General features: G+C 45.3%; 1 protein-coding gene across 3 annotated transcripts in view; it reads right to left on the bottom strand.

Annotated features, from left to right (window-relative positions):
- Positions 1 to 25,053, bottom strand: part of TANC2 (tetratricopeptide repeat, ankyrin repeat and coiled-coil containing 2) — a 656,536-nt gene that overhangs the window by 539,665 nt on the left and 91,818 nt on the right. The gene's annotated exons all lie outside the window — the stretch shown is intronic.

Genomic DNA, 25,053 nt, shown 5'->3' with positions numbered 1-25,053 from the left:
TAGTAATTTTAGCCATATGTTGGTCTAATAAAAGGCTATCAGACAAAGTCTTCCATCTACATGCAGTACTTTCATTCCGCTTCAAAGTAGAAGGGAAAAAAAAAGGCTGCTGCAGTCGCACACCTTCTGAAATGTTCCTGGTGTTTGATGAGGTAGCTGAGAATTGAGCGGAGTCTAATTATTACATTTCCATATTTCAGATCTAAGAAGAATAATCAGAAGTCTGGGGCCTGTACCTATAGTTAAAAATCCATTCGGTACATCTAGAAAAAAACCCGCAATATTCCATCAGTAAGGTTATAGCGGTCACACCAAGCGTTGAGATCAAGGCATGGCCATAATAGAGCAAAATGAAATATAGCAAATTATTAATCCTATGCTATTAGCTAAACAGAGGCTCATTAAAGCTAATATTTCATCTAAGCTGAGATTTTAGACACCTTATTTGCCCAATTAGGGAAAAGTTTCCTATAAAGTATTTTAATGCACCAGCATCATTAACGATAGCTGCAAACGGGACTAATGAACCAACTATATAAGTAATGAACAACATTTGGGCCTACACTGAAAGGTGAGCCATCATCCTACATGCTGTCCTGTCTGTATCCTCTCTTTAGCTTCCTCCCCTGCCCTTGAGCTAAGCTATGATCAGACGATGTTCCTGTACGGTCAGACACAGCCATTACGTAATTGCACAGCTCCCCCCTCACTCTTTGATCACCTTAAGGCTGTGGGCACACGATGCGGAATTTGTGCGGCTCCGCAGAGGATTTTTCCGCGCAGAAACGCTGCAGTTCCGCACAGTGATTTACAGTACAATGTAAATCAATATGGGGAAAAAAAAAGCTGTGCTAATGGTGCGGAAAAATCCGCACTGAATCTGCTGCGGATTGAAAAGACGTGCTTGTCACTTCTTTTGTGCGGAGCAGCAGCGTTTCTGCACCCTTCCATTATAGAAATCCGCAGTGGTAAAAACCGCAGAAAATCCGCATTAATTCTGCATAAAAAAAAAAAGCACAAAATCCATGGCAAATCCGCACCTGCGGTTTCTGCCAGGAGATGCGGATTGTGTGTGGAAAATTCTGCATCCCAATCCGCAACATATGCACGTAGCCTTATACACGCTCATTAGATGCTTCAGTACAAAATATAGTGTCACAGTCTGATCATTGCGGCTAATGTGCATGTAGATTCCTGAAACAGGAAGTTTAGGACTAAAAAAGCCTAAGTGTCCAGAGAGGGAAAAAAAAAAACAACTCACAAAAACCTGATTTAAACAATAGGTCATTTTCTGATGACGTATTCCCTTTAAATATCAAGCCAGATTCAGGCCCCAATGGTGAGACATAGGCCATGTGTGACCATTATGGAATATTCTGTGGATACTCCATAAATATACCAGACAAATACATCTTAAAAGGAAATATTTCACCAACTTTTTGTCATCTAATATGAGCAGCAGCATTAGATCGGGGCAGAGACCCCGATTCTAGAAATTTGAGACTTATTGGGCTGCTTAATGTAGTTTTCATAAAATCACTGTTTTACCAGCAGGAGATTATCACTAAGGACTAGTAAACCAGCTGCCATGTAGTCCTCCATATTCATGAGCTCTGTATAGCCCCGCCCCCATCACTGATTGGCAGCTTTTTGCCCATGTACAGAGCTGCCAATCAGGCTTGTTGGCGTCTGTCATGCCGTTGCTGCCGCCGCCTCTCCCCACTGCAGCTCGCCGGGTGCGCGCGCGCGTCGCATTCAGCTCTGCGCATAAGCACATCTGATTCCTCTGTTGGCGCTCTTTCCTGTCCTCTCCGTCATCCTGGAGGACTGTAACCCGGAAGTAGCTCCCATGCTGCTATGTAAACTGCTTCCTGCTGCTTCTCTGTGCCTGATGTTCATTTGTGTTTACAAGTGCTTCTGGCCACCTGTGGTCTCTGTGCGTTCCTAGCTCTCTGACTTTGGGTGTCCCCCGCCCTCTGCAGTGCCTGCCTGTTTCCTGTGTTCCTGCCTTGTTCCTTCAGTTCCTTTTCCTCTGCGGTACCTGCCCGGCTCCTATATCTTTTCCTTGCTCCCATCAGCCTCAGTGTCTCCATATTGTCCTGCCAGTCTCCGTGCCTCTGTAGCGTTCCCATCTTCTCCCTTGTCTCAGTATTTCCTTTCTGTTCCCTCTTTCCCTTTGTGCCTGCTGTGTACCCATCTGATCTCAGTCGACCCTCCAGCTTCCGTGGCGATAGTCCCTCACGGCCCTGCCCCTAACTCTCCCTGCATAGGGGGCGGTCCACCTGGTCAGCTCGTCCGAGAGGGGTTCGTCATCACGGTCCAGTGGGTCCACTCTCCATTTTTCACTGTTTTGAATCTACATGCTCTAATAGGACTGCACTCAGGTGACATCCGAGTGCAGCCAGATTCTTACAGCGTCACAGTAACATCAGGCCATGGACCCCGCTGGAGTCTCCGCCACTCAAAAGGAGTTACTCTTTTTGCGTGAAAACCAGACTAGGATCATGTCATTTTTAAAGAATATGGAGTCTCGCCTAGCGGCTTTACAGCCTTCTGATCCTGGTATTGCTCCGCAGTTGGTTGCCCTTCAGCAGGAGCTAGGTCAACAACGGGACACTCGGTCCCATATTTTGAATTTTATGGCCTCCATTAATGATCGGCTTCTCTCCCTCCAGAATGTGGCCTCTGTTTCCACTCCTGTCTCTGCGCCACAACCCTCGCCCCGACTTGCTAGACCTCCTCGGTATGGTGGGGATTCTAAAGCGTGCCGCGGCTTTCTTAATCAATGCCAGTTGCATTTTGAATTGTCTCCGCTACTTTATCCTACCGACCGAGCTAAGGTTGCTTTTATAGTATCCCATTTGGAGGGTGAGGCTTTGGCGTGGGTTAATCCCCTCTGGGAGCGTGATGATCCTTTGGTCTCCCAACTCAATCCGTTCCTGGATACCTTCCGTAAGGTTTTTGATGAACCTGGTCGTCTGGTCTCTACCACTGAGTCCCTCTTTAACCTTTACCAGGGTACTCTCTCAGTAGCCCAGTACGCCATCCGTTTCCGGACTCTGTCCTCAGACCTTGGGTGGAATAATGAGACTTTGGTTGGAGCGTTTTGGCGTTGTTTGTCTTCACGGATTAAGGATGAGTTGGCGGGACAGGACACTCCCACCTCTTTGGATGATCTTATCTCCTTGGCCATACGCATTGATCTGCGCTTTCAGGAGCGCACTCGTGAGCTTGCCAGAGAGAGGAGACCTCTTCGCCAGACCACTGTTGCTCGAGGGACTTCTTTTTCTCAAGCAGCCCCGGTGGCTTCTTCATCTTCTCCTGAACCCATGCAGGTCGATCGCCTTAAGTCTTCTGAGCAACGCCGCAAGGAGAGACTCGCACAAGGTCTTTGTTTTTACTGTGGCAGTGCCTCTCATCTCTTACGCGCTTGTCCTCAGAAGCCGGAAAACGCATCCGCCTAGGACAGGTAAGAGAGGCCTTCCTAGGTGGTTATGATTCCTCTCCGCCTCTGGTTTTGTCTGTTATTCTACATTTAGGTTCCCGTCACTTTTCTCTGGAGGCTTATGTTGATTCAGGAGCGGCTGGGAACTTTGTTCAGCTCGAGGTTGTTAACAGGCTTGGGATACCTGTTAGACCCTTGGAGACTCCTAGACAAATAGCTTCCGTCGATGGTCAGCCTTTGCGGGAGACCGTCAACTTGGTTACGGAGGAAGTCGAACTTCAGATTGGAGCTCTTCATCGTGAGAAACTGGCCTTTTATGTTTTACCTTCTTTGTCTCATTCTTTCCTTTTGGGTCTTCCTTGGTTGAGAGATCACGAACCCACGCTGGACTGGCGTACTGGAGATGTTCTACGGTGGGGACAGTCTTGTCTGAACAGGTGCCTGCTTCCCGTCAAGCCTGCGTCCTCCTCTCGGTCTGCTTCGGAATCCGTGGGAATTCCTCCTGCCTATTGCGCTTTCTCGGACGTCTTTAACAAGAAGGAAGCGGAGATTTTGCCGCCGCACCGCTCTTATGACTGCCCGATAGACCTTGTTCCTGGTTCTACTCCACCTAGGGGTCGTATTTACCCATTGTCTCCTACCGAGACTCAAGCCATGTCCGAATATATTCAAGAAAATCTGGCCAGAGGCTTCATTCGAAAGTCTTCCTCACCTGCAGGAGCTGGGTTCTTCTTCGTTAAAAAGAAGGACGGTTCTCTTCGCCCATGTATAGACTACCGGGGTCTCAACACCATCACGATCAAAAACAAGTACCCACTTCCTCTCATACCAGAACTCTTTGATCGTCTACGTGGAGCACGAATCTTTACCAAATTGGATCTCAGAGGAGCTTATAATTTGATCCGTATCCGTTCTGGTGACGAGTGGAAGACTGCGTTTAATACCAGAGATGGTCATTATGAATATTTGGTTATGCCATTCGGTTTATGCAATGCACCCGCAGTCTTCCAGGAGTTCGTAAATGATGTTTTTCGGGATCTACTTTACACCTGTGTTGTAGTGTACTTGGACGATATCCTTGTGTTCTCTCCAGATCTGTCTACTCACAGAAGAGATATACGGCAAGTACTTCAGCATTTGAGAGAGAATCGGCTGTACGCTAAACTGGAAAAATGTGTCTTCGAACAGTCATCTCTACCCTTCTTGGGTTTCATCATTTCCAACGCTGGTTTGTGTATGGATCCGGGAAAAGTTTCTGCCGTGCTCAACTGGCCGCGTCCTCTTGGAGTGAAAGCAATTCAGCGATTTCTTGGATTTGCTAACTACTATCGGCAGTTTATACCTCACTTTTCCTCTCTTTCAGCTCCAATCTCCTCCATGATTCGGAAGGGTGCCAATCCTCATCTGTGGTCGTCTGAGGCCGAAGAGGCTTTCCAGTCCATCAAGCAAGCCTTTGCCTCAGCTCCTATTCTTCATCGTCCAGTGGCAAATAAACCCTTCATCCTTGAAGTAGATGCTTCTGCAATTGGAGCTGGAGCTGTGCTCTCGCAGAAATCCTCTTCTGGTCGTCTTGTGCCCTGTGGTTTTTTCTCAAAGATCTTCTCCTCCTCAGAAAAAAATTATTCCATCGGTGATAAAGAACTTTTGGCAATGAAGTTGGCATTAGAGGAGTGGCGGTACCTCTTAGAAGGGGCTTTACATCGTTTTATAATCTACAGCGATCACAAGAATCTGGCGTATATTCGTTCTGCGCAAAGACTTAATCCTCGGCAGGCCAGGTGGGCCTTGTTTTTCGCCAGGTTTGACTTCGAACTTCGTTTCTTGCCAGGAAATAAAAACTCCAAAGCCGACGCTCTGTCTAGGTCATTCCAGGTGGTGGATTTGGAGGACGAGCCTGCACACATCATTGATCCTGCCAGAGTCATCACAGTTGCTCCAGTCTCTCTCACTTCGTTGCCTCCGGGTAAGACCTTTGTCGCTGAAGGGAACAGGAGACGTGTCTTACTTTGGGGTCACGCCTCCAAACTGGCTGGACATATTGGTTTCAAAAAAACCTTTCGTTTGATCTCTCGTTTTTACTGGTGGCCAACGTTGTCTAAGGATGTATAAAGTTTTGTCGCCTCTTGTCCTTCCTGTGCCAAGAATAAGATTCCCAGGCAACTACCTTCTGGGCTTCTACATCCTTTGCCAGTACCTTCCACTCCGTGGCAACATTTATCTATGGATTTCATCACTGATCTGCCTCATTCTTCTGGTTCCACCGTCATCTTCGTGGTCATGGACCGTTTCTCCAAGATGGCTCATTTCATCGCTCTCCCAGGTTTACCTTCTGCTCCCGAATTGGCAAAGATTTTTGTTCACCATATTTTTCGTCTTCATGGTCTTCCTTTACATATTGTTTCTGACCAAGGTGTTCAATTCACCGCCCGCTTCCGGAGATCCCTCTGCAAATCTATGAACATTTCGCTTGATTTTTCTTCGGCCTACCATCCACAGTCCAATGGCCAGGTGGAACGTACTAATCAGACCTTGGTAACTTATCTCCGTCATTTTTCCAATTCTCATCAGAATGATTGGTCTGACTTACTGCCATGGGCTGAGTTTTCTTACAATAACCATCCCAGCGAAGCCACTAACAAATCTCCATTTTTTATTGTCTACGGTCAACATCCTGGTCTTCCTCTTCCAGTTCCTCCTGTCTCTACTGTACCAGCGGCTGATCTTCTGTCTAGAGAGTTCTCCAGGGTCTGGCAGGAGACCAAGTCCGCCCTTGAGTTGGCTCAAGTTAGGATGAAGAGACATGCGGACAAAAGACGTCTTGATTCTCCTATATTCCATCCTGGGGACAAGGTTTGGGTTTCTTCTAAATTTATCCGTCTCAAAATCCCTTCACATAAGCTGGGTCCTCGCTATATCGGTCCATTCGAAGTTTTGTCTCGTATTAATGACGCTTCTTACAAACTTAAGTTGCCTGCCTCTCTGCGTATTTCTAATTCTTTTCATGTGTCTCTCCTTAAACCTGTAGTTTTTAATCAGTTTCATTCTTCTAACCTTTGTTCTCCTTCGCCTGTTTCCGAGGATGATGTCTTTGAAGTTAGGGACATTTTAGCCATGAAAAAACTTAGAGGGAGAACTTTGTTTTTGGTTGACTGGAAGGGTTTTGGTCCTGAGGAGAGGTCTTGGGAGCCTCGAGAGAACATTCGGGCTCCTCGTATTTTGTCCCGGTTTCTTTCTAGTCTTAAAAAGGAGGGGCGTAAAGATGGGGGTACTGTCATGCCGTTGCTGCCGCCGCCTCTCCCCACTGCAGCTCGCCGGGTGCGCGCGCGCGTCGCATTCAGCTCTGCGCATGCGCACATCTGATTCCTCTGTTAGCGCTCTTTCCTGTCCTCTCCGTCATCCTGGAGGACTGTAACCCGGAAGTAGCTCCCATGCTGCTATGTAAACTGCTTCCTGCTGCTTCTCTGTGCCTGATGTTCATTTGTGTTTACAAGTGCTTCTGGCCACCTGTGGTCTCTGTGCGTTCCTAGCTCTCTGACTTTGGGTGTCCCCCGCCCTCTGCAGTGCCTGCCTGTTTCCTGTGTTCCTGCCTTGTTCCTTCAGTTCCTTTTCCTCTGCGGTACCTGCCCGGCTCCTATATCTTTTCCTTGCTCCCGTCAGCCTCAGTGTCTCCATATTGTCCTGCCAGCCTCCGTGCCTCCGTAGCGTTCCCATCTTCTCCCTTGTCTCAGTAGTTCCTTTCTGTTCCCTCTTTCCCTTTGTGCCTGCTGTGTACCCATCTGATCTCAGTCGACCCTCCAGCTTCCGTGGCGATAGTCCCTCACGGGCCTGCCCCTAACTCTCCCTGCATAGGGGGCGGTCCACCTGGTCAGCTCGTCCGAGAGGGGTTCGTCATCACGGTCCAGTGGGTCCACTCTCCATTTTTCACTGTTTTGAATCTACATGCTCTAATAGGACTGCACTCAGGTGACATCCGAGTGCAGCCAGATTCTTACAGCGTCACAGCGTCTAGATCTGCAGCAGATAAAAACAGGGATTTTATCAAAACTGCAGCAACCAGCCCAGTAAGTGATACGTCTCTGGAATCAGGGTTTCTGGCACTACATCATACTACTCTGATGTAGCAAAAATCTGATGGCAGACTTTAAAATTGATCATATATGTAAGCATCGGGCGGTCGAGACACCCGCGTATTGAAATGTTGTACACATATGTTCATGAACTGAGATGAAGACAGAACCGTATGTGAAAAGCAAGGGCCGCCACTTCTAGAGTTACACCCCAAAAAATGGAATTAATGGCCGAGATAAAAGTCTCAAAGTGAAAACTACTCAGATTCACTGCTACATAGCAGCTGACAGAGGTGATAAAAATGGTGCTACTGTCAGCATTTCTTACACCACACAAAGAAACTGTCATTATCTGTAAGCTTCCAGACAGAAAAGGTCTTCAATGTGATCCAGAAAAAAAATGCATCAAATCAGCAGTAAGGAAGCATTCCTCTGTTCTTCTATTACACAAAGCCTCTGCAGAATATCTTTGTCCCCCAAAATAAACTCCACAACGCCAGCAGAGATGGTGACAGAAGTGGAAAACCAAAGACATGTGAAATATCAGATTAGAACGTTCTTCAAGAGGAAGATAACGGGAAAGAACATTTTAGGCAGACCGAATAGCTATATATTCTAGTACAGCTTATTGATCTGCAAATGGGAGAGGGGGAGGGGGAATTCAGCAAGGAACAATCTTATATGGGGGAGGTGTGACCAGATAGGTGGGAACTAAGACATTTGATCCTCATCACTAGAGGAAAACAGGGGTCTCTAAAAAGCACCTTACACAGGAGATGTGGCCTCTGCAAGGCAAATAGAGAGGATGCCATGAGTGTGTGAGCCCATCTCCATTCAAAACTATCAGAGACAAAAGGTTTCTTGGGTTGACAAAATTGATGTCCATCAACATCTGACTGGTGGGGTCAAACGCTCAACATCGCTTCTGATCAGCCGTTTCAAGAGGTTTAGTAGCAAATTTCTTTTCTGCTCCAGCATTGCACATGGAGAGACGCTGCAGCCTGCTGATTGGGACTGTTGCAGAGGTAACTTTTCTGAAGCCCTGTAGGCATACAGTGCATATATCTAATTACTTAGAGTACACCACGTGCAGGATCACCTGCCAGCACGTCAGACAGATGCCCCATCAACCATACAGTCCGTCGTGTAACAGTGCCTCTCCCCGATGAATATGGAATTAGCAAGGAGAGGCACTGCACGGCCGCCTTTACAAAAGAAAAAAGCTAAGCTAGCTAAGAAAATCATTACTATTACAGACATTTTAAAAGGTTTTCCCAACTTCTTCCTTTATGGGATTAATATAGAATAGGTCAATGTCTCATGGATGAGAAGGGTCAGGGGACCATCGATCTCCACAAAAAGGAAAATTATGGATTATTACGTCCGAGTGAATGATGCGGGGTGATGGAAAGCAAGTTTCACTGAAGCAGAGAATAATGAGCTGTAATTAAGCACAGTAAAGAAGAAAGGATCAGAGGCGCCATGGAGGATCAGGTCTCATAGCGATCACATGGCAATTTGTGATGTAAGACCCATTAACCTTTTATCAGCCATTACAGATGTGACACCTGTATGCCTTTTCATTTTACGGTCAAATCAGTTATACGTTTGTGTGAGCGAGCACATTGTTATTTGGATTATTGAACCATTCTGATAGGCATTTTCAAAGTAAACACGCCAGCCCCATCAGGTCTGTTTCACATTGGATGCAGTTTGTAATGAGAAATCGGATAAGGGGTGTTACTTGGCTTGTATGAGAACTACAGTGGACAACTGAGCACAGGAAAATGTAAAAATAGTTGCTGAAACCAGAAATGCAAAAGGATTTACGCACCTATATTCTACTATTTCTCCTTAATAGAAATACTCAAAAGTTTTATTGAAAGGGAAACTGTCAGTAATGTAACCCTTGCACAAGCAGACGTCATGCGGGATAGGGCAGTGTAAAACATTAAGAAAGATGTCCACTACAGCGCCATGCGCTGCGCCGTTGCTCTGAAATTCAGCTTTTAGTCTATGGCTCCCATTTGCTTCTCTCCAAAAGCGCTGTTCTCGCTTCTTGACAGAGAAGAATGATGCTCTATAGCAGGGGTCCCCAACTCCAGTCCTCAAGGCCCACCAACATGTCATGTTTTCAGGATTTCCTTAGTCTTGCCCAGGTAATAATTGCATCACCTGTGCAATGCAAAGGAAATCCTGAAAACATGACCTGTTGGTGGGCCTTGAGGACTGGAGTTGGGGACCCCTGCTCTATAGCATAATGTCACCTTTGCTTTTCACTGTCGGGCAGGAAGTGCGAGGGGGAGCACTGGTGGTTTAGGGAGAAGCAAAAAAGGAGCCATGAACTGCAAGTGCACTTACCCGCCTGCCGGAACAGCCGAATTTGACAAAATTTCAGTGCAATAGATGTTTTACACTGGCGTATCTCACACTACCTCTGGGTACACAATGGTAATGTTACTGGCAGGCTCCCTATAACCATGCAAACAGTAGATCCTAACTCAGGCATTTTCTATTATCTAGGATATAGCATAAATGTTTGAGATTAAGCTAAAAAAAAAAATATATATCAAAATTGAGAAAAATGAATGGATAAGACTCAGAAAGCTATTGAGACTACTAAGGAATCTTCATCAGGCACAGTTTAATAGTTAGTAACTACCAAAGAAATGAAGCAAACCACCACAAGAGAATAATGTCATAAAAAATAACACATTTTTATTTCACAATACATTATGACACATAGTAAATATAAGTCACAGAGTAGTCATTTAGAAAGAGAGCAATTTGACTACCACCCTGGTCCCCCGAGGAAGCTGTCGCGAAACGCACATAGAGGCGCGTGTTTATCCCCATGGGTGCTAATATGGGTAAGAACTAATGGTTGGGACCATGTTTCTCTTTACTGTTTAGGTTATAATAGCTAAACAGTCACTGACCAGTGATAATTCTTATGACTACACTTTAGCTAATTAATAATGTGGACCATCCCATCTAGGATTTTATAGCTTGGATAGAACTCAGTGCACCTTACACTTTGCATATAAGCTAGGACTTTTTAGTCCTGTGAGATATTTTCTCCCCATGTTTGTATCTTTGGGGCAACACCTTATTTTTGGTGCATCCTTAAGGCTATGCGCACACGTTCAGGTTTTTTTCGCCTTTTTTTGTGTGGTAAAAACGCTATAAAAACTCATTAAAAACGCATACATTATGCATCCTATCATTTAGAATGCATTCTGCATGTTTTGTGCACATGATGCGTTTTTTCCGCAAACCCCTTTCTGCCAGCTGACGGAATAGTACGTCAGCTGGCAGATCCCCCCTTTGAGGTGGGCTCTGGCGGTGAGCCCACCTCAAAGTCGCGACATGTCAGCTGTTTTGTACAGCTGACATGTGCACGCAATGAGCGCGAGCGGAATCGTGATCCGCTCGCGCCCATTAACTAGTTAAATGCCGCCGTCAAGCGCTGACAGCGGCATTTAACTAGCGCTCCCGGCCGCGCGGCCGGGGTTGCTTGCACCGCTGACCCCCGTCACATGATCGGGGGTCAGCGGTGCATTGCCATAACAACCAGAGGTCTCCTTGAGACCTCTATGGTTGTTGATGGCCGATTGCTTTGATCGCCACCCAGTGGTCGGCGTTCAAAGTACACCTGCCTTTCTGCTACATAGAGGTGATCTGTGCATCACCTCTATGAAGCAGAGGCGATCGAGTGGTGCATGCTTCTAGCCTCCTATGGAGGCTATTGAAGCATGCCAAAATTTAAAAAAAAAAAGTGTTTAAAGGGAACCTGTCACCCTGTTTTTTCAGTTTGAGATAAAAATACCGTTAAATAGGGTCTGAGCTGTGCGTTACAATAGTGTATTTTGTGTACCCTGATTCCCCACCTATGCTGCCAAAATACGTTACCAAAGTCGCCGTTTTCGCCTGTCAATCAGGCTTGTCTGGTCAAATGGGCGTGGTGACATCGCTGTTTCTTCCCCCAGCTCTTGCTTAGCTTTCCGTTGGTGACGTAGTGGTTTGCGCATATCCAACTGCCGAATCCACTGCGCAGGTGAAGAAAAAGAGCGCGATCTGCGCTATTCCCCTGGTTATCGGTGGGCGCGGCCATCTTCCTGAGGCCGCGTGTGCGCAGATGGAGTGCTCTGCTGCCCGGGGCTTCAGGAAAATGGCCGCGGAATGCCGCGCGTGCGCAGATGGAGATCACGGCGGCCATTTTTCTGAAGCAGAGTTCGCATCTCTCCAATGATGTCATTCAAAAGTACATCTCGTCCCGCAAAAAATAAGCCCTCACATGGCCATATTAACGGAAAAATAAAAAAGTTATGGCTCTGGGAAGGAGGGGAGCGAAAAATGAAAACGAAAAAAGCTCCGGGGGTGAAGGGGTTAAGGCTATGCGTGCACGTTCAGGTTTTTTCACGTTTCTTTTGTGGTAAAAACGCTATAAAAATGCATTAAAAACGCATACATTATGCATCCTATCATTTAGAATGCATTCTGCATGTTTTGCATATGATGCGTTTTTTTCCGCAAAAAAAACACATCGCGGTAAAAAAAAGCAGCATGTTCATTATTTTTGCGGATTTTCTGTGTTTTTCCCGCTATTCTATGCATTTGGGAAAACACACAAAAAACGCACCAAAAACACGTCAAAAACGCATGCGGATTTCTGGCAGAAATGTCCGGTTTTTGTCAGGAAAATTTCTGCAAGAAATCCTGACATGTGCACTGTGTGCACATACCCTAACCATAGTCAAAGTGCTCTTTCTAAAGGATTACTCTGTGGTATATTTATTATGTGTCAATGTATTGCGAAATAAAAATGTGGGTTTTTTTCAATGACTTTATTCTCTCGTGGTGATATGCTCCATTTTGTTGGTAGTTACATGTTGCTTGGGAGCTCCATTGGATACTATCCATGTTAGTCCTGGTTGATGACCTTGGGACTGTCTTTTTAATATAATATGGTATCTGTATTTGAGATTTTGTATCTGATAGTTTAAAAGCTTGTGCACACATTGCACTCTTTTTTTCTTTGAGGTTTAAGGCCGGCGTCACACTAGCGAGTTTTACGTACGGATGAGCGCATTAAATACGTCCGTAAAACACGCATTACAAACGGCCAAATGATTCTCAATGGGTCAGGTCCTAGCAGCCGTATATTACGCATCCGTATTATACGGATTTCTACGGCCGTACAAAATCGCAGCATGCTGCGTTTGTCAGCGTATTGCGCAAAAAATACGCCAATGAAAGTCTATGGGGGCACGCAAAATACGCAATGCATACGGACCATGCGTGTGACTTGCGAGAAATATGCAAAACACTGGCAGATGTCCGGAAATGTCCAAAGGCCTCAATCAGGCAGGTTAGACATGCTAATTAGCTGAAAAAGCCAGACAGTGAACCCGGAAGTCTGCTGCACGCCTCCACGGAGTGAGAATCAGCATGGCTAACATTATTAATGTGGACATGCTCATTATTTTGGTGCAAGAAAGGCCAGTAATTTGGGACCAGAGGGATCCCAACTATTCCAACAGGGCCCAAAAAGATGCAGCATGGAGGAGCGTGTGTGGGTCCCTATTCCCACATTATGAGCAGCAGCCACGTGAGGCACAGAGACAAATAAGTACACTCATGTTGTAATTTATTTTTCGTGTGAACCAGCAGTACCTAACTCCTTTGATTTGTTAAACATGAATTTGTTAATTATTACAGAACTTAATTTAAAGCACACCAGTATGTACATGGTGCTGTACATGATAAACGGATTTAAATAATGGTTGTAACAGACGTCCCTTACAGTGTTAACCAGCAAAATTACATTCTGGGATAGAGGGTAGCGGACTCTGTCCTTGTGGCCTTACATACAAATTGTATTATTTGATCTCAATTACTAATAAATGTATTCCACAAATGCATATTCCTACGCTACACTACAATCTGTGTAGCCAATTACACCTTGTGTGACCACTGTGCATAATGGGGTAATCAATTTGTTTAATGTATTTGTTGCAGTGGGTGATGTTACGACAAGATGGCGGAGCATCCGCAATCAATATAGGAGGGAGAGGCAGCAGCATGACAGGAGTGGGGCAGGCGCACCTCCTAAGAAAAAAAAATACATCTATTTTGATCGCTTGACCTTCTTGAATCCCAGCATGGATCTCAGACCGTAAGTGCAAACCTCCCAACACGTTTTCAACCTTTTTTTTTTTTTTTGAAAGAAATAAGATATTAAAAAAAAAAAAATTTCATTACAGAACACAGTCTAACCTCACTGACCGGGAGACAGGGTCAGATTCAGAATTGGTCATAGACCCAGTTGGGGACGGAGAAGAGGTGGCTGGCCTATCTTCTGATCCGTCAGGCTCCATCCCTCAAGGATCCTAAACATCTGCCCAGCCAGCTCCAGCACCACCATCCCAAGAAGATGCCCCACCATCAGCAACAGCAGCACAAGCTAGTCAGGATGACCCTGCAAACAGCAGCAGCCCTACTGTTGTCCTGGAGCGATCACCACAGGCTGCAGTGATATCACAGCGTGCTCGCCGAAGAAGAGAACTCCTCCAAAGTAGGAGAAATGTGGATACTGGGGTGTTGGACTACCTGGCAAGGGTTCGTGAGGATGATGGGGAGGAGGGCTTTACGAGGAGCCTGGCCCGGTATTTACGGCCCCTAGAGCGGGAGGTGAGAGGGTGCATTCAGATCCTTATTGATGCATGCACCCCCCCAAATAACCCATACCAGCTTATGGAGACAATTGAAAATTGGCAGCTGTCACCACAAAATCTCCTGCGGCTGCAAAGATGTCCACAGGTGCATGCTCAACAAGGATCTGAACCACCCCCTTCCACGTGAGCCCACACCTCAAGCCATACCCACAACCAACCCACCATGGCAACCTCAGGCCCATATGGCAGGCTATCAGCAACCATCCCAATATGGCTACTTGTCCAGACCCAGTGCAGGAGGCTGGTCCCAACCTGGGTTTGGACGACATGGCCATATTGGGTTTGGATATGATTCTAGGCCATATTATCCTCAACATGAGGGTTTTCAACAAAATCCTTATGGCCATTCCACAACTGGTCCACATGAGTCCAGGCAGAACGTACCTCCAGCCCAAACATCATCCACACAGGGTGAAGGACAATTGGCCAGACAAAGGCCACCTGATGATAACCAAGATCTTACCCTATCTCCACCACCTACTTATCAAGATCTGTAAGGTTTAAAAATTTTTTGTATTATTTTTGCGGACATTTTAATGTCTTTATTATGTTTGTTCTGACATAGTACTATGTTTTTTTGTTTTAGGCATATCTTGGCCTTAAAAAATATTGGCTAAAAAGAGGTTACAAAAAGTTTTGAAAATTTAAAAAAAACCTCAAAAAGGCATTTCAGTTTAGTAAAAATGACCAGTTACAAAGCCTAATTATGGTTGTCGGCAATTCATTATTACATTACATACACATGCTAGCCTCAGAACCATATGTGATTTAAGAAAAGACAACACAGTAGGTAGAGTGTGAAATGTAAATTGTTATTAAAATATGACAAATATTTAGAAAGGCAAAAATTCAAACATGCAAAATTGTCAAATCTTGCCAGGAAGTTGCACCTTGAGGAGAACAAAAAAAATTGGTGAAAACATCCCTAACTTTTAGGCCAGAAAGGGGACACCGCGGAGGATGGCCATATGGGGTAGGCCTAATCACATTGCTCATCAGGTGTTCACCAATATCAGCTGAGGAACAATCATGGATGCTGAAGCCTCACTGAGCTGAATGGCAGACTGGAGAACACGCCATTTTGCAACAAGAATCCCAAAGGCACATTCCACCAGTCTCCGCGCCCTGGAAAGCCTCATATTAAAGACCCTCCGCCGGTGGTCCAGGTTGCGCCGGGGATAAGGCCTCATGACGTGCCTTGTCAGTTGGAAAGCCTCATCTCCAACCAAAACAAAAGGCAATGCTTCCGCATTGGAGCCTGGTAGTTGTTGTGGTGGTGGTAGATTTAACTGGTCATCACGTAACCGACGACCCATTATGGACGAATTGAAGACCCTAGAGTCTCAAGTTCGCCCATAGGCCCCAATGTCTACAATTATAAACCTGTAGTTACTGTCAGCAACAGCTAACAGAACTACAGAGAAAAACTGCTTGTAATTGTAGAATTGGGAGCCAGAGTTCGGCGGCTTACGCACCCTGATATGTTTCCCATCCACAGCTCCAATGCAGTTAGGGAAGTCACAAGTGTTCTGGAATCCACGGGGGCGATTTTGAGCCAATCCTCCTGTTTGGGCTCAGGCATAACAAGTTCCTGAAGTCTCTCCCATATTTGAAAACAGGTTGAACGAACAATGCCTGAAATTGTCGAACGCCCAATCAGAAACTCCAGGTGTAGTCCCGCATACGACAAGCCTGTGGACAGGAATCTGAAAGCCAAAGAAAGATATTAGGTATTTAACATGAGTAGAATGAAAACATGAAGAAGCACAAGTGGATAGTATATTTACAAAGACATTATTTTCATTTGCATGATAAAAATTACCTGGGTTACTTAACTGCAACATTCACCACAGTTTTGGTGAAGTGCTTGGACCATAATGTCCAAAAATACTTTAAAAAAACATGCTAAAACACAATATTAAAAAAAAAATCATCAACATACAGTATGAGAGAATGTGGGATACATACCATAATGTTAGGAGAAGACGCTCTTCAGCAGATATGGCTTTTCGCATCCTTGTGTCCCGATAGGTGATACCTGGACGTAAGATCTCCAAGATATCAAAGGTACTGATGGTCATGCGACAGTACAGATAGAACTTGTCAGGATGTGACCTCAAAGCTGTATAGAGCCTCTCAAAATGTCCTTTACTGAGGCATTGGGTCAATAGAGGATGCACACACAATCTTCGTCTCCTCCTTCGCGGATCAACATTCACCGGATATGGCTGCCCAAAGCGACGCGACAACAGCCAGTGAAACAACACCCGCTGAGTTGTGCTTAAAGACACATGGTCAGACATGTTTGGAAGGTAAAAGCAACACACCCAAAATAAGCTCCACAAATAAATGGGCAGATGGGAGGGTTCCACCTGTTGTAGAGGTCTTAAATAGTGAGGTTAATGAGGATTTGAATTATTTGAAGGCCAGAGAACCGTTAAATGTCCATTTTGTGATGTTGCGTGAAAAATACGCCATACGGATCACATACGGATCACACACGCAACAGTACATGCGCAAAATACGCGACCACACCTAGGAAACGGATTACCTACGGAACAATATTTCTGGGACATTTCGGCGTATTACGCGCGTATTACGGCCGTAAAATACGGACCGTATTGTCTTACGCCGAGTGTGACGCCGGCCTTACAGTGAGAAAAAAAAAAAAGCTGTGTTTTACAGTACCAGCAAAGTTAATGCGATTTCTGAAATCACACGCGCATGCAGCTTATTTTTTTGTTACCTGTGGCTTTCAAATCAAAGTTTTTTTTTGTTTGTTTTTTTAACCCCTTCCCGACCCATGACGCCACGTAGGCGTCATGAAAGTCGGTGCCATTCCGACCCATGACGCCTATGCGGCGTCATGGAAAGATCGCGTCCCTGCAGATCGGGTGAAAGGGTTAACTCCCATTTCACCCGATCTGCAGGGACAGGGGGAGTGGTAGTTTAGCCCAGGGGGGGTGGCTTCACCCCCTCGTGGCTACGATCGCTCTGATTGGCTGTTGAAAGTGAAACTGCCAATCAGAGCGATTTGTAATATTTCACCCATTATAACGGGTGAAATATTACAATCCAGCCATGGCCGATGCTGAAATATCATCGGCCATGGCTGGAAATACTAGTGTGCCCCCACCCCACCCCTCCGATCGCCCCCCCACCCCCCCGATCTGGCCGGTACACTGCTCCGGCTCCCCTCCGTCCAGTGCTCCGCTCCCCCCCCGTGCTCGTGCCCGCTCCCCCCGTGCTCCAATCACCCCCCCGTGCTCCAATCACCCCCCCTGCACTCCGATCCACCCCCCCCCCCGTGCTCCGTTCCACCCCCCCGTGCTCCATTCCAGCCCCCCCGTGCTCCGTTCCACGCCCCCCGCGCTCCGTTCCACCCCTCCCGCGCTCCGATTCCCCCCCCCGTGCTCCGATCCCCCCCCCCGTGGTCCCCCCCCACCCTATCATACTTACCGATCCAGCCGTGGTCCCGTCCGTCTTCTCCCGGGCGCCGCCATCTTCCAAAATGGCGGGCGCATGCGCAGTGCGCCCGCCGAATCTGCCGGCCGGCAGATTCGTTCCAAAGTGCATTTTGATCACTGAGATAAAACCTATCTCAGTGATCAAAATAAAAAAAATAATAAATGACCCCCCCCCCCCCCTTTGTCACCCCCATAGGTAGGGACAATAAAAAAATAAAGAAATTTTTTTTTTTCACTGTTAGAATAGGGTTAGGGTTAGGGGTAGGGTTAGGGGTAGGGTTAGGGGTAGGGGTAGGGTTAGGGGTAGGGGTAGGGTTAGGGTTAGGGGTAGGGGTAGGGTTAGGGGTAGGGGTAGGGTTAGGGTTAGGAATGTGCACACGTATTCTGGTCCTCTGCGGATTTTTCCGCTGCGGATTTGATAAATCCGCAGTGCTAAACCGCTGCGGATTTATGGCGGATTTACCGCGTTTTTTTCTGCGCATTTCACTGCGGTTTTACAATTGCGATTTTCTATTGGAGCAGTTGTAAAACCGCTGCGGAATCCGCACAAAGAAGTGACATGCTGCGGAATGTAAACCGCTGCGTTTCCGTGCAGTTTTTCCGCAGCATGTGTACAGCAATTTTTGTTTCCCATAGGTTTACATTGAACTGTACACTCATGGGAAACTGCTGCGGATCCGCAGCGTTTTCCGCAGCGTGTGCACATACCTTTAGAATTAGGCTATGTGCACACGGTGCGGATTTGGCTGCGGATTCGCAGCAGTGTTCCATCAGGTTTACAGTACCATGTAAACATATGAAAAACCAAATCCGCTGTGCCCATGGTGCGGAAAATACCGCGCGGGAACGCTGCGTTGTATTTTCCGCAGCATGTCAATTCTTTGTGCGGATTCCGCAGCGTTTTACACCTGTTCCTCAATAGGAATCCGCAGGTGAAATCCGCACAAAAAACACTGGAAATCCGCGGAAAATCCGCAGGTAAAACACAGTGCCTTTTACCCGCAGATTTTTCAAAAATGGTGCGGAAATATCTCACACGAATCCGCAACGTGGGCACATAGCCTTAGGGTTAGGGTTGGAATTAGGGTTGTGGTTAGGGTTAGGGGTGTGTTGGGGTTAGTGTTGTGGTTAGGGGTGTGTTGGGGTTAGGGTTGTGATTAGGATTATGGCTACAGTTGGGATTAGGGTTAGGGGTGTGTTGGGGTTAGTGTTGGAGGTAGAATTGAGGGGTTACCACTGTTTAGGCACATCAGGGGTCTCCAAACGCAACATGGCGCCACCATTGATTCCAGCCAATCTCGTATTCAAAAAGTCAAATGGTGCTCCCTCACTTCCGAGCCCTGACGTGTGCCCAAACAGTGGTTTACCCCCACATATGGGGTACCAGCATACTCAGGACAAACTGCGCAACAATTACTGGGGTCCAATTTCTCCTGTTACCCTTCTGAAAATAAAAAAATGCTTGCTAAAACATCATTTTTGAGGAAAGAAAAATGATTTTTTATTTTCACGGCTCTGCGTTGTAAACGTCTGTGAAGCACTTGGGGGTTCAAAGTGCTCACCACATATCTAGATAAGTTCCTTGGGGGGTCTAGTTTCTAAAATGGGGTCACTTGTGGGGGGTTTCTACTGTTTAGGCACACCAGGGGCTCTGCAAACGCAACGTGACACCCGCAGACCATTCCATCAAAGTCTGCATTTCAAAAGTCACTACTTCCCTTCTGAGCCCCGACGTGTGCCCAAACAGTGGTTTACCCCCACATATGGGGTATCAGCGTACTCAGGAGAAACTGGACAACAACTTTTGGGGTCCAATTTCTCCTGTAACCCTTGGGAAAATAAAAAATTCTGGGCTAAATAATTATTTTTGAGGAAAGAAAACGTATTTATTATTTTCACGGCTCTGCATTATAAACTTCTATGAAGCACTTGGGGGTTCAAAGTGCTCACCACACATCTAGATAAGTTCCTTTCAGGGTCTAGTTTCCAAAATGGGGTCACTTGTGGGGGGTTTCTACTGTTTAGGCACATCAGGGGCTCTGCAAACGCAACGTGACGCCCGCAGAGCATTCCATCAAAGTCTGCATTTCAAAACGTCACTACTTCAATTCCAAGCCCCGGCATGTGCCCAAACAGTAGTTTACCCCCACATATGGGGTATCACCGTACTCAGGAGAAACTGGACAACAAATATTGGGGTCAAATTTCTCCTGTTACCCTTGGGAAAATTAAAAAATTCTGGGCTAAATAATTATTTTTGAGGAAAGAAAACGTATTTATTATTATCACGGCTCTGCATTATAAACTTCTATGAAGCACTTGGGGGTTCAAAGTGCTCACCACACATCTAGATAAGTTCCTTTGGGGGTCTAGTTTCCAAAATCGGGTCACTTGTGGGGGGTTTCTACTGTTAAGCCACATCAGGGGCTCTGCAAACGCAACGTGACGCCCACAGAGCATTCCATCAAAGTCTGCATTTCAAAACGTCACTACTTCACTTCCGAGCCCCGGCATGTGCCCAAACAGTGATTTACCCCCACATATGGGGTATCAGCGTACTCAGGAGAAACTGGACAACAACTTTTGGGGTCAAATTTCTCCTGTTACCCTTGGGAAAATAAAAAATTGCAGGCTAAAAGATCATTTTTGAGAAAATAATTTTTTTTTTTATTTTCATGGCTCTGCGTTATAAACTTCTGTGAAGCACTTGGGGGTTCAAAGTCCTCACCACACATCTAGATTAGTTCCTTTGGGGGTCTAGTTTCTAAAATGGTGTCATTTCTGGGGGATCTCCAATGTTTAGGCACACAGGGGCTCTCCAAACGTGACATGGTGTCCGCTAATGATTGGAGCTAATTTTCCATTTAAAAAGCCAAATGGCGTGCCATCCCTTCCGAGCCCTGCCGTGCGCCCAAACAGTGGTTTACCCCCACATATGGGGTATCAGCGTACTCAGGATAAACTGGACAACAATATTTGGGGTCCAATTTCTCCTATTATCCTTGGCAAAATAGGAAATTCCAGGCTAAAAAATCATTTTTGAGGAAAGAAAAATTATTTTTTATTTTCATGGCTCTGCGTTATAAACTTCTGTGAAGCACCTGGGGGTTTAAAGTGCTCAATATGCATCTAGATAAGTTCCTTGGGGGGTCTAGTTTCCAAAATGGGGTCACTTGTGGGGGAGCTCCAATGTTTAGGCACACAGGGGCTCTCCAAACGCGACATGGTGTCCGCTAACAATTGGAGCTAATTTTCCATTCAAAAAGTCAAATGGCACGCCTTCTCTTCCGAGCCCTGCCGAGTGCCCAAACAGTGGTTTACCCCCACATATGAGGTATCGGCGTACTCGGGAGAAATTGCCCAACAAATTTTATGATCCATTTTATCCTACTGCCCATGTGAAAATGAGAAAATTGAGGCGAAAAGAATTTTTTTGTGAAAAAAAATTACTTTTTCATTTTTACAGATCAATTTGTGAAGCACCTGAGGGTTTAAAGTGCTCACTAGGCATCTAAATTAGTTCCTTGGGGGGTCTAGTTTCCAAAATGGGGTCACTTGTGGGGGAGCGCCAATGTTTAGGCACACAGGAGCTATCCAAACGCGACATGGTGTCCGCTAACGATGGAAATAATTTTTCATTCAAAAAGTCAAATGGCGCTCCTTCCCTTCCGAGCCTTACCATGTGCCCAAACAGTGGTTTACCTCCACATGTGAGGTATTGGTGTACTCAGGAGAAATTGCCCAACACATTTTAGGATCCATTTTATCCTGTTGCCCATGTGAAAATGAAAAAATTGAGGCTAAAAGAATTTTTTTGTGAAAAAAAAGTACTTTTTCATTTTTACGGATCAATTTGTGAAGCACCTGGGGGTTCAAAGTGCTCACTATGCATCTAGATAAGTTCCTTGGGGCGTCTAGTTTCCAAAATGGGGTCACTTGTGGGGGAGCTCCAATTTTTAGGCACACGGGGGCTCTCCAAACGTGACATGGTGTCCGCTAAAGAGTGGAGCCAATTTTTGATTCAAAAAGTCAAATGGCGCTCCTTCCCTTCCAAGCCCTGCCGTGCGCCAAAACAGTGGTTTACCCCCACATATGAGGTATCAGCGTACTCAGGACAAATTGGACAACAACGTTCGTGGTTCAGTTTCTCCTTTTACCATTGGGAAAATAAAAAAATTGTTGCTAAAAGATAATTTTTGTGACTAAAAAGTTAAATGTTCATTTTTTCCTTCCATGTTGCTTCTGCTGCTGTGAAGCACCTGAAGGGTTAATAAACTTCTTGAATGTGGTTTTGAGTACCTTGAGGGGTGCAGTTTTTAGAATGGTGTCACTTTTGGGTATTTTCAGCCATATAGACCCCTCAAACTGACTTCAAATGTGAGGTGGTCCCTAAAAAAAATGGTTTTGTAAATTTCGTTGTAAAAATGACAAATCGCTGGTCGAATTTTAACCCTTATAACTTCCTAACAAAAAAAAATTTTGTTTCCAAAATTGTGCTGATGTAAAGTAAACATGTGGGAAATGTTATTTATTAACTATTTTGTGTCACATATCTCTCTGGTTTAACAGAATAAAAATTCAAAATGTGAAAATTGCGAAATTTTCAAAATTTTCGCCAAATTTCCGTGTTTATCACAAATAAATGCAGAATTTATTGACCTAAATTTACCACTAACATGAAGCCCAATATGTCACGAAAAAACAATCTCAGAACCGCTAGGATCCGTTGAAGCGTTCCTGAGTTATTACCTCATAAAGGGACACTGGTCAGAATTGCAAAAAACGGCAAGGTCTTTAAGGTCAAAATAGGCTGGGTCTTGAAGGGGTTAAATCTGTAGCATGTCAATTCTTTCAGTATTGTTTCAGTCATTTAGATGAGGAAAGAAATGGCCATTAAAAAAACGCAAATTTTACACAGCATTTTTCCTGCCGAGACACTTTTTTTTTTTGCAGAAAAATCTGCTGGAAACACTAATATGTGCACATACACTGAAGAATAAGGGAGATATAATTACATGCCAACCAGTTGTATCACATCTGGTCCAAGATTATAAATCTCAACTGAAACAGGACACCTGGCTCAGCATGTGGTCCAGCTTCAAGTGGAAACTCGCACCCCTAGCAGCCCAGCTGGGAAAAGGCCCTTCTGGGAGGAAAAATCCCTGCTGCAAGCCCAAGCTGCTTAACTGATTTAAAAAAACCCAGATGGAAGGAGCCGTAATTTTATAAGGAGTTATGGAGCTAGTAAGTCCTAGCTGTGTATACCGGTTACATTTCCGAGATTACAGGAATGAGACAAACATCTGCATGGGTCTTGACCCGTTCTAGTACCTAGGGTGGGAAGCTACGTAGCAGCCAGGTAGTGGAGCAGTGTTTCGTCTCCAAGAGTAATGGGGGCCCGGCTGGATCAGTTGGTGCCAAATCCTCTCCCTTATGAACGTCTGTTGAGAAGTTGTAATCCATCAAAAGTTTTTGGAGTTTCAGCTACCAGACCCAAGGAGAAGAAAACTAGGACCTTTCCAGGGGTGGGAAAGGGAGTGACTAACCAAGGTGTTGGGGGGTCACTCAGTTGTATCGTGTTGGAAGAAACCAGAAACTGCTGCCACGCCATGTGGCTGTGCAGGACCAAGACCTCGCATTGAACTGATAACTGACTTTTGTATCAGCTACTCATACTTATTGCACTACCACCTGTATTTGCATATCTGATCATCGTATGCAGTGTTTTCCACACTGTGTACGATGTATTTGATATACTGCCGATTTTTCCCACTTACAAAAAAATGGAGAGGTCTGTAATTTTTATCGTAGGTACACTACAACTGAGATGGGCAGAATCTAAAAAGTAAAAAAAAAAAAAAACACAGAAAATCACATTGTATGATTTTTAAATAATTAAATTGCATTTTATAGCAAGAAATACCTCAAGTATTTGATCTACCAATGAGCAAGAATTATGTCTCTCACAGACCTGTTCGTTTTTCTTTAAGAAGCCCTCCTACTCTGCACTCATTACCTGTATTAATTGCACCTGTTTAAACTCGTTACCTATATAAAAGGCATCTGCCCACACACAATCACAGTCCAACCTCTCCACCATGGCCAAGACAAAAGAGCTGTCCAAAGACATCAGGGAAAAAATTGTAGACCCGCACAAGGCTGGGATGGGCTACAGGACAATAGGCAAGCAGCTTGATGAGAATGCAACAAGTGTTGGCACAATTATTAGAAAATGGAATATGCAAATTGCCTCTTCAGAGAAAAAGAGAACTTAAACTCTATAGCGCCACCTGTTGGAAGTAGCAATCCTATAAGTCACAATGAACCCTTTAACTAGTCATGCAATATGACTTAGGATAAAGGCTTGTTTCCATTTGCGAGAAACAAGTCCGTGTCTCGCATGTGAAAACCAAGCTCTGGCGCCGGCACTTGGGAGCGGAGCGTGCGGCCGCATAGCAACACATGGAGCTGCACGCTCCGCTCCCAAGTGCCGGCGCCAGAGCTTGGTTTTCACATGCGAGACACGGACGTGTTTCTCGCAAATGGAAACAAGCCCTAAACGCCAAATCAGTATCTCAATAGAAAATGGAAGAAACACAAAATGACTGTCCATCTTCCTTGGCCTGGTGCTCCATGCAAGATCTCAACCCGTGGGGTAAGGTTGATTTTGAGAAGGTTCTGGGATCAGCCCAGAAATATGTGGGAAGACCTGGTCAATGATCTGAACAAAATGAGACCACAGTCTCAAACATTACCATTCATAACACACTATTTTGTCATGGAATTAAATCCTGCAGGGCACGCCAGTCTTCAGACCTTAACCAAATTGAAAATCTTTGGATGCAGTAGAAACACAATGTTGCCCAGCAATAGCTTGGAAACCTGAATGATCTGGAGAAGATCTGTATGGAGGAGTGGGACAAAATCCTTGTTCTTGTGTCAAGAACTACAGGAAATGTCTGCCCTCTGTAATTGCAAACAAAGGTTTTTGTATCAAATATTAAGTTCTGTTTTTCTACTTTATCAAATACTTATTTCATCCAATAAAATAAAAATTAGTTATGCAAAAGTCATAGAATGCGATTTTCTAGATTTTTTTTTTTTTTTAAGATCGTGTCTTACACAGTTGAAGCGTACTTACGATAAAAATTGCAGACCTCTCCATTCTGTGTAGGTGGGAAAACTTGCAAAAGCGACAGTGTATCAAATACTTATTTTCCCCCACTTTATGTATATCCATTGTTTATATAGTGCATGGTCTAGCATGCCCTTAAGGTGATTAAATCTCCAATTTAACCTTGGACTGCTCTTTTATCTCAATCCACGAATCCATGTTC

The sequence above is a fragment of the Ranitomeya imitator genome, chromosome 2 (assembly GCF_032444005.1).
Source record: "Ranitomeya imitator isolate aRanImi1 chromosome 2, aRanImi1.pri, whole genome shotgun sequence".
Taxonomy (NCBI): domain Eukaryota; kingdom Metazoa; phylum Chordata; class Amphibia; order Anura; family Dendrobatidae; genus Ranitomeya; species Ranitomeya imitator.
Note: the sequence above shows the minus strand (reverse complement) of the source record. Positions and strands in the feature narration are given on the sequence as shown.